At 39.4% G+C, this 8,415-nt stretch overlaps 2 pseudogenes; one reads left to right on the top strand and one right to left on the bottom strand.

The window, feature by feature from the left end:
* Positions 1 to 234: 234 nt before the first annotated feature.
* Positions 235 to 2,754, bottom strand: LOC139476077 (chymotrypsin-like serine proteinase; annotated as a pseudogene).
* A 2,773-nt stretch (positions 2,755 to 5,527) lies between these two features.
* Positions 5,528 to 8,011, top strand: LOC139473549 (chymotrypsin-like serine proteinase; annotated as a pseudogene).
* The last annotated feature ends 404 nt before the right edge of the window (positions 8,012 to 8,415 follow it).

Raw genomic sequence — 8,415 nt, forward strand, 5'->3', positions numbered from 1 at the left:
TATATATTAATTGCTATTTCCTATTCTTGTCTAAAGCGTGTTCAGTTGTTATTGCTGTAAGAATCCACAGAGCCAGGGAGGTAGTCCATAGTTAAAGCGTTGACTTGTCAATTCGACCTTTCCCACAACGTATCATACAGACTGAGTCTTTTTGCGTAAAAACAACAACATATTTTGAATGTTTTGTGTATTTTAATCGTGAAACGTCATCCGCCAGTTCTACAAGAGTGTCTTTTACTGTATCTGGACCCAATTGTAGAAGGAGGATACACGAGTGTAGACACTGGGGTAGCTGCCAGAGCAGGAGCTGATACCCCATGATGTGATTCCAGTCAACGTATTTCCGCATACCAGCGGGCCACCACTGTCACCCTAAAATCGAAAGTAATTTGTCAGTTAAAACCTATTAGAGTATTATCACACTTTAATGGAACATATGCGATGGTAATTCACAATGACAAACACGTCATACCACAACAACGTATCCTTGTCATAAATCATTCTATATCAAACAACGTTGTGCACTTGCAGAGGTAGCCGCAGGGCTGGTATAGGAATAGCTTATGCACGTGATTGATATGTCAACAAAGGTAGGCGTGGTAACGTGAACTCACACTGCAGGCAGATTTGCCAGACGCAAAGATACAGATGTGTCCAGAGTTGACAGTGGCACCACTGATACTAGACCATCTGTTGGAACAGTCGGTGTTGGTCAGCACGGTCATGTCGACCTTCTGGAGGACGTTTGGGGTGCTGCCACCTCCTACGGGAGCAAACATGTGAAAACAAGTGGTAAATGTACTGCCATCATGATGTAGTGCGCATGGAGCTTATGGACGAATGAACTGTAACAAGGTAACAAAAAATGCACTCAAAGAGGAATACTGACCACTGAGTCTTCCCCATCCGCTGATCGTGCATGTTTGTCCGGCATAGTCGTTGCTACCAGAAGCCAGATTGACGGTTGACACAGCTGAACTGCTTGTGTCCATTGAGGTTGACAGTCTCAGAACTGCGATGTCGTTAGGATAGCCACCAGCATTACCATTGTAGTCAGGGTGCTACACGAAATAAACAGACAAAATAGTGCTCAGTAGCTGATGCTTAAAACTTTCAACACAATATAATTCCCTGTGTTACATTTCCATTTCAAAATACAAACATGAAAGTAAACTGTAGACGATAGACATAATGTGGAAGTGTTTAAACTAAGGGAAATAACTCACGTTGGTGTAGGAGGTGACTGAGGAGTACTGTTCAGTTCCATCATTATCGTTCATTCTGAGTATGCCAAAGCCAAGACGGTAACTGCTAGCGCTGTGAATGTCATGAGAGAGACATTATCAGTGTTGCATGACACAATTTACAGAGTATTTAGTAATTAAATCATTCCTCACACTAGTGCCACATAACCAATAATTCAAATATTTCCTTATAGTTAATCTATTCTAAATCATCTGAGCTTACACTGGGAACAGATGTACAGATAAAACAGATTCAAGATGAGTGCACAAATGGGATTCAGAAACATCCAGCCATTACAAAGTTGTTATGACAAAATTGCAGATAATATAATTTTGTTTTCAGGTAATATTAATGGTCTACCGAGTCAGATTGGTGAGGTAGAGACTTATTATGAGGAATTGAAACTAACTGTATATGGAGACAATACAAACATCGTAGTCTTAAAAATCGTGGAGAGCTAGTACGTTATAAAAAATGGTTCATTAAAAGGGAATGTACTATAGGCCTGTGGCCTCTTCATTGGATAAAGAAGTATTGATGGAAGCTTTCATGTTTAATTAATTATGTGGTAAAACATCCTCCCTACGTCCTTAACGAGAAACCGTTTAATTGTATTTCTACTTACCAAGCGTATTTCCTTATTGCAAGCATGATATCTTCGGAATAACATGTGTATGATGCGTGTCTTTAACAAACATGATATATATCTGTATTCTTATATATAAAATGTACGATATGGAAGCACACCAAGGTAATAATCTCTGTATCATACAATGTTATTCTCACAATAATTGATGACATTTTCAGTGGATGAAGTAACTTTTAAATCCGCGTATGGATACCATGTTCGAGTGAACAGCTCCATTATATCATACAGGGCCAAATAATTTTGGACAATGTTTATCTACTGAAACACCAACACATCTGGAAACCCCTACCTACACTTCTTCTGATTTATTCATCAAGCAGACATTGCATCGCCCCGTTCGGCGCTTAAAAGTCGTTCCTGCCTTGTGACCTCAGCATATTATCGGATCGTGAAATCAGGTAATGGTAGTATTGACTTCTAAACATAGTTTAATTGAAGTTTTCTGCTTCGTATGTTATCATTATGAATTGTTACCTGTTGGAGAGACAGTGAGCGGCAGTGAGGGCCTTGCTGGTGGTGTAGAGGACGCAGCCACAGATATGGAACCAGCTGCTGCCACTCCTCACCTGGACACTTCCTTGCCAGGGAAACTCTCCTGCATCTGCATTGCTGCCTCCAACGATGTTGGGGCTGATCTCAGCCAGGGCCGTAGCTACAACAGCATGTATTGTGTACATGTATTACGGAAAGTATATAAGTGATCCTACTCATACTTATTACATTTTATCATTTAGAAACCCGCCCATAGTTTGACATTAGTTCGTTGCTTTTGTAATTGTTAAATAGATCCGAGGCATTTGGAATAAAAATACAAACTTACTGGCCAAGGTACAGAGAAGGATGGTGAGAAGTGCGTTCATCTTTGTGGATCGAGATGAAGTGACAATGTGTGCAGACAGGTAGTCTTTTATACAGATCAGGGGAGTGCCATTTGTTTCTCTCCCAACATCATAAATGTGCCATTCTGCACAGTGTAGCCAAACAGTTACTATCCTGAAGGTTTATGATTCTTAATTGCGAACGTCAGCTTAACTCCACAACTCATTCAAGATGTCACGTGATCTCTTGTTTGCCAGTCCAGAATCTATTACATGCTTATTCTGTAAATATTAATATGCAGCAGAATTGAAAACGACTAAATTAACTGTATATTCTGTTGAGCCTATACCTATTTTTAAACCATGTAAACAACTGAAACTAAGACTATAAGCAACTAAGACAATGGTTATTTTCCCAACCTACAGTATACTCTAAATACTAAATTAGCACATATGTTTTCCTTCATAATTGTAGTTTGATTGGTGGGCAATCTTTGCCATAAAAACCTTTGAATGGGGTTCACAACGAAACTATGGTGGCGAATACGTCCAGGGGATGTATCATAAGGACGCATAACACCTTGGATATTGTCTTAATAGTTTGTCTTATGTATCAGCCATTATGCCATTTCTTTGTTATGATTCTAAGGTGTTTCACTGCGCAGTAAGCAACCAAATGTTTCTGTTCACAACACTTCAAAGCTGATATTGATTATTCCACATGGTAGATTTGGGCATAATAATTCAATTCTAGTTTGTAATTTGATTGTAAAACCATCAAAAGAGTCTCCTTCAAGTCAACGTGTAAATATTTATGTACATGTGAAAAAACAGAAGGTGTTTTGCAAGATCTGAATAAATATTTCCGTATATACTATACAAACCTCGTAATCCCTGGTCAACCAACGCTCAGACCGTCACTCTACTTTGTGCTGTGGCCATCGTTATAAATTTTTTTATAGTTTCAAATGCTGTTTCAAAGTGAGTGAAGGGTGCAGGGATGGAGGGATTGATGGATAGAATGAATGTAATGCAGTAGCAAAATTCGTCTGTGTCACGGCGTCCTGCAAATGATCGATTCTTGACCAGACACACCACTGACCGAGAGGATGAGCCACGATACGCAAACTGCCAATGCACCCGATTTATTAAAACTGTGTTACAAATGATGATGGTCCTTTTGGCTATAATGTCTTTGTGTGAAGATCCAACTAAATTTGTTTAAAATCTTACTTGAAAGTCTTACTTAAAAGAAGAAGAAAATCGTCAAAGCAGGTCATACATGAAAGTAAAACGTATCTATCTATATTTAAAGTCAATTGGATGACTTCACGTCAAGAGACAGTGTAGCAAAACACTCACGAGAAGACTGAATGACAAGGAGAATGACTCCAACTTTCCCTTTAACATTCAAGAACTTTGTAACGTTTTATGGTAGACACGTGGAGTAGATTTCCAAATTTGACACATCAGTGACACATATGTCCGATGCAATTCCCTATCGGGTGCATTGGCAGTTTTCGTATCGCCGTTCGGATCGTGGCTCATCCTCTCGGTCAGTGGTGTGTCTGGTCAAGAATCGATTATTTGCAGGACGCCGTGACATAGACGAATTTTGCTCCTGAATTACATTCATTCTATCAATCAATCCCTCCATCCCTGCACCCTTCACTCACTTTGAAATAGCATTTGAAACTATAAGGAAATTTATAACGATGGCCACAGCACAAAGTAGAGTGACGGTCTGAGCGTTGGCTGACCAGGGATTACGAGGTTTGTATAGTATATACGGAATTATTTATTCCGATCCTGCAAAACACCTTAAGTTTATTCACATGTACATAAATGTAGCGAAAAGTTTACACGTTGACTTGAAGGAGATTCCTTTGATGGTTTTGCATTCTGAAAAGCATAATTACAACCTAGAATTGAATTATTATGCCCAATTTTTTTGTAATCAATATCAGCTTTGAAGTGTTGTGAACAGAAACATGTGGTTGCTTACTGCACAGTGAAACACCTTAGAATCATAACAAAGAAATGGCATGACTGATACATAAGACAAACTATTAAAACAATATCCAAGGTCTTATGCGTCCTCATGATGTGCAGAGTTGCGTCCCTTAGGCACGCCAGAAACCTATGATTGTTGGTTCGAATCCCGGTTCGTCCCGATTATGTTTCTAGGTTTGTCAGTACCATACCCGTGCTCGTTGGTTTCACCACAGTGGTAAACGTCTGAGACATGTATCACTTCGGGCTTTCCTCCCACATTAAGCTGACACGCCGCGATATAACTGGAATACTATTAAAAGCGGCGTTAAACCCAACTGACTCACTCACTCATTATGGCAAAGATTGCCCACCAATCAAATAACTCTAGTTAGAAAACATATGTGCTAATTTAGTACTTGCAGTATAGTGTAGGGTGAGAAAATAACCATTGTCTTAGTTGCTTATAGTCTTAGTTTCAGCTGTTTATAACACAAATTACATGGTTTAAAAGTATGTAAAGGCTCAACAGAATATACCGTTAATTTGTTAGTTTTAAGTTCGTTGGATATTAATATTAACAGAATAAGCATGTAATAGATTCTGGACTGGCAAACAAAAGATCACGTGACATCTTGAATGAGTTGTTGAGTTAAGCTGACGTTCGCAATTAAGAGTCATAAACCTTCACGATAATAAGTGTTTGGCTACACTTTGAAGAATGGCACATTTATGCGTTGGGAGAGGAACAAATGGCACTCCCCTGAACTGTATAAAAGACTACCTGTCTGTACACATTGTCACTTCATCTCGATCCACAAAGATGAACGCACTTCTCACCATCCTTCTCTGCACCTTGGCCAGTAAGTTTGTATTTTTATTCCAAATGCCTCGGATCTATTTAACAAGTACAAAACCAACGAACTAATGTCAAACTATGATAAAATGTAATAAGTATGAGTAGGATCACTTACATTCTTTCTTTAGTACATGTACACAATACATGCTGTTGTAGCTACGGCCCTGGCTGAGATCAGCCCCAACATCGTTGGAGGCAGCAATGCAGATGCAGGAGAGTTTCCCTGGCAAGGAAGTGTCCAGGTGAGGAGTGGAAGCAGCTGGTTCCATATCTGTGGCTGCGTCCTCTACACCACCAGCAAGGCCCTCACTGCCGCTCACTGTCTCTCCAACAGGTACATATGTACACAAGAAGCAGAAACAGGCAATTAAACCATGTTAAGAAGTAATAATTCCTATTACTTGATATCACAATCTGATAATATGCTAATGAGATCACATGGCAGGAACGACTTTTAAGCGCCATACGGGGCGATGCAATGTCTGCTTGATGAATAAATCAGAAGAAGTGTAGGTAGGTGTTTCCAGATGTGTTGGTGTTTCAAAAGATAAACATGGTTCAAAATTATTTGGCCCAATATGATACAATGGAGCGGTTCACTCTAACAGGGTATCCATACGCGGATTTAAAAGTTACTTCATCTACTGAAAATACCCTCGATTATTGTGAGAATAACATTGAATGATACAGAGATTATTACCTTGGTGTGTATCCATATCGTAAATTTCATATATTAGGAATACAAATATATATCATGCTTGCCAAAGACTCCCATCATACCCATTTTATTCCGAAGATATCATGCTTACAATACGGAAACACGCTTGGTTAGTAGAAATACAATTGAACGGTTTCTCTTTAAGGACGTAGTGAGGATGTTTTATCACATAATTAATTAAAAATGGAAGCTCCCATCAACATTTCTTTGTGCACTGCAGAGGCTACATGCCTATAGTAATCCCCTTTGAAAGAACCATTTTTCATAACGTGCTGGCTATCCACGATTATTAAGACTGCGGTTTTGTATTGTCTCTATATACAGTTAGTTTCAATAACATTCCTCTGTCTCTGTAGAACATTAATATTACCTGAAAACATAATAATGTCATCTGCAATTTTGTCATAAAAACTATGTAATAACTGGATGTTACTGAATCCCATTTGTGCACTCATCTTGAATCTGTGTTATCTGTAAAAGGTACATCTGTTCCCAGTGTAAGCTCAGATGATTTAGCATGGATTGACTCTGTGGAGATATTTGAATTATTGGTTGAGGACTATAGTGTGAGGAATGATTTAATTATTAAATACTCTGTAAATTGTGTCATGCAACACTGATAATGTTTCTCTCATGACATTCACAGCGCTAGCAGTTACCGTCTTGGCTTTGGCATACTCAGAATGAACGATAATGATGGAACTGAACAGTACTCCTCAGTCACCTCCTACACCAACGTGAGTTATGTCCCTTAGTTTAAACACTTCCACATAATGTCTATCGTCTACAGTTTACTTTCATGTTTGTATTTTGAAATGGAAATGTAACACAGGGAATTATATTGTGTTGACAGTTTTAAGCATCAGCTACTGAGCACTATTTTGTCTGTTTATCTCGTGTAGCACCCTGACTACAATGGTAATGCTGGTGGCTATCCTAACGACATCGCAGTTCTGAGACTGTCAACCTCAATGGACACAAGCAGTTCAGCTGTGTCAACCGTCAATCTGGCTTCTGGTAGCAACGACTATGCCGGACAAACATGCACGATCAGCGGATGGGGAAGACTCAGTGGTCAGTATTCCTCTTTGAGTGCATTTTTTGTTACAATGTTACAGTTCATTCGTCCATAAGATCCATGCGAACTACATCATGATGGCAGTACATTTACCACTTGTTTTCATGTGTCTGCTCTCGTAGGAGGTGGCAGTACCCCCAACGTCCTCCAGAAGGTCGACATGACCGTGCTGACCAACACCGACTGTTCCAACAGATGGTCTAGTATCAGTGGTGCCACCGTCAACTCTGGACACATCTGTATCTTTGCGTCTGGCAAATCTGCCTGCAGTGTGAGTTCACGTTACCACACCTACTTTTGTTGACATATAAATCATGTTGATAAGCTATTCCTGTATCAGCCCTACCACTACCTCTCTAAGTGCACAACGTTGTTTCACATAAAACGATTTAGGATAGGGATACGTTGTTGTGGTATGACGTGTTTGTCATTGTGAATTACCATCGCATATGTTCCATTAATGTGTGATAATACTCTATATAGGTTTTAACTGACAAATTACTTTCGGTTTTAGGGTGACAGTGGTGGCCCGCTGGTATGCGGTAATACGTTGACTGGAATCACATCCTGGGGTATCAGCTCCTGCTCTGGCAGCTACCCAAGTGTCTACACTCGTGTGTCCTCCTTCAACTCCTGGGTCCAGGGACAGTAAAAGGCACTCTTGTAGAACTGGCGGATGATGTTTCACGAATAAAATAGAAAAAACATTCAAAATATTTTTTTTATGTAAAAAGACTCAGTCTGTATGATACGTTGTGGAAAGGTCGAATTGACATGTCAACGCTTTAACTATGGACTACCTCCTTGTCTCTGTGGATTCTTACGGCCAAAACAACTCAACACGCTTTAGACAAGATTAGAAGATAGCAAATGATATATAAATGTGCTTTATGTTATTGTTATACATAATAGTTCGCGAGATACACCAGAACTCATCAATAATTGATTATCCTATGACAACCGTCCATTATGTGATAGTATGTAAAACGTGATCAGTGCCGAGCATTACGCAGTAAATGTAACTCAATGGAAACATCTGTGGTAATGTGGTGGATT

Source organism: Haliotis cracherodii, unplaced genomic scaffold (assembly GCF_022045235.1).
Source record: "Haliotis cracherodii isolate W230 unplaced genomic scaffold, xgHalCrac1.p SCAF_3, whole genome shotgun sequence".
NCBI classification, from domain to species: domain Eukaryota; kingdom Metazoa; phylum Mollusca; class Gastropoda; order Lepetellida; family Haliotidae; genus Haliotis; species Haliotis cracherodii.